Raw genomic sequence first — 2,534 nt, 5'->3', positions numbered from 1 at the left:
TATATAATTACTTAGTTTTGAAGTTGTAGTACTCTTGTATTAGTGTTAAACTTTTTATATGAATTTAAAAACAATTAATAATTATCAAGGACCATAAAAAATAATAAGAATTATTACATTTAGTGATGTGAATCATATATTACTACTTTTGTTACTACTTACCTATCATTCTCTATTTATATGTATTACTACTTTTATTTAAGATAGAAATAAAAGTAATGCATCATATGATATGTTGAAAGCGTAAAAAGTTATTATAGGATAATTGCATAGACTACTTTTTGTTTCTAATTACAATGATTGATTCTATTACAAAAATACTAATTAATTAACATGGAAAAAGTGAATATGGGGTGATTTTATAAAAATATATCTAATTTTTGATATATTTATTGAGGCAAAACATATTAACTAAACTACTTAATTTTCATAAGAATATTGAAAATTTACATATAAAAAATAATTACTATTTAAAGTGTGTATTTTGTTGTGTTTGGTTTGAAGAAATGTTTTTTTATTTTCAATTTTCAAAAAATAATTTTCATTTTTATGTTTCCATTTCCTCATAACATGTTTGTTATTACCATTTTCATTTTGAAAGTCATTCATTCTAAAAATTACAAATGAGGACATACTTTTGCAATTAATTCAATTATAAATTTTAATCACCAAAGTAGTCAAACTGATGTCTACATATATGTTATTAGTAACATTTTCTTTTACAACATATTTTATGTCAATAATACATTGAACATCTTTAATTATTGAACTTGGTTATTAGTTGCCACAAAGATGTATCAAAAAGTCATAACAAACATCATTTAGTTACATGTGCTATCTAAAAAATTAAAGTTTAAATAAGTTAGTAATATACAAGTGCTCTGTTATTTAATTAAGGTTAAAGTAACTTTAATGAACGTCAATTTTTAACCCAAATTCATATTATCCTATTACTATATCCATCAACAAAAAATTAATTTCCAATGAGAGATGAATAAATATATTTTGTTATAAAAATATGTGGTGGTCTAGATGAGTAAGGTACTCATTGATGATTTTGGTATTATGTTGGTTACTGGAGAGAATAATTGAAACATATAATTTCCTCGTTCCACATCTTTTGATAATTTAAAGTTATGCATATAGTTTAAAAAATTATTAAAAGATATAAAATTTGGATACAATTATACTAAAATAAACACATTTAATGCACATTGAAAACTGTACTAAAAAATAAATAAATAAACATGCAGTGAAAAGAGGAGTAATAAATAAGTGTATAATTGAAAAGTGGAATATAAATGTATATTGAGTTTCCAAAATATCAAAAGATTTGAAATAATCTGGAAATATTAAAATATCAAAATATATGAATTGAATGGAGTAACAAAAGTCTTAAAGATTTCAATAAAATGACATTCCCCTAATTATTGAAAATGTTGGAAATGACATTTTTCATTTTCAAAATTTCCGAAAATTAAACTCATGTTTTCTTATATATTAAATGAAAACAACAATGCAAACATGTTTTCTCTTTTCTTCTTAGATTTCATTGAAAATGAAAACAGTAAATAGCCAAAACAAACACACTCTTAATGTTTTTCTGGCTATATATGTTCTCATGTATATTAATTATTACAAAATATATAAATATATATTTGAACTTGAAAACTCATTGGATATCTGAAATTACCCACTACGAGTATGTAACACCGCGAATTTTACGAGTTTGAATTATAAGATTTTACTAATATTTTCATTAATTATATATTCAAAAATGAATTTCTGAGAATTTTCGGTAAGGAATTAGACAAAACTCTAGTTGAGTTTTATTCTTAAAATTTTATTTCTGATTTTATGGTAAATTTTGGTAATTTTTGGAGACAGTCGGTTCTGGACCACTGTCGGGGCCGAATCCGCCCGGTATGGCTCAAAAAGCATTTTTTTGAGTTCCGTAACTCGGAATCGAATTCCGATCGCGCCGTTGGCTTCGTAATTTAATTTCGAGTCAAAATAGATCCTGATTACACTCATACCTATTTTCTAAATATTTTTCACTCGGAATGCCGAAATCCGAAATTCTAATCGGATATTAGGATCGAGTGATTTAAAATACCCGATCGAGTATTGACCGATAATACTCGGGCATGGGTATCACACTTGTTCGCAAGGTGATCATTTCACATTGGGATGAGAGATTTGACTTCCATAAAGCAAATCTCCCATCACTTTCACCATATCTCATGAGCTCATCATTAGCCACCCTAGGAGATTTGGTCATCATTGCCTAGTTGAAATCTGATTTCTCTCCCCTTAAACCCTCACACTTCACACTTCACTCACTCACTCTTGCATTTTCAAAGAAGAGGTAAATCCTCTCTCCATTTTTCTCTTCACTTTTCTCTCATTTTCTTCTTTCTTCTTCCATCTTCAATCCTTGATCTCTCAACATTCAACCAATGGATGTTGATGAGATTTAAGTATGTTGTTCATGAGTATGTCAAGAACATATTCAACCGTTGAAATTTTCTAAA

At 26.7% G+C, this 2,534-nt stretch overlaps 1 long non-coding RNA gene across 1 annotated transcript in view; it reads right to left on the bottom strand.

The window, feature by feature from the left end:
• The window catches only part of LOC109354572, a 12,996-nt gene that overhangs the window by 302 nt on the left and 10,160 nt on the right, over positions 1–2,534 (bottom strand). The window lies entirely within an intron of this gene.

Source organism: Lupinus angustifolius, chromosome LG08 (genome assembly GCF_001865875.1).
Source record: "Lupinus angustifolius cultivar Tanjil chromosome LG08, LupAngTanjil_v1.0, whole genome shotgun sequence".
NCBI lineage: Eukaryota > Viridiplantae > Streptophyta > Magnoliopsida > Fabales > Fabaceae > Lupinus > Lupinus angustifolius.
The sequence above is the reverse complement of the archived record's forward strand: the minus strand, read 5'-3'. Positions and strand labels throughout refer to the sequence as shown.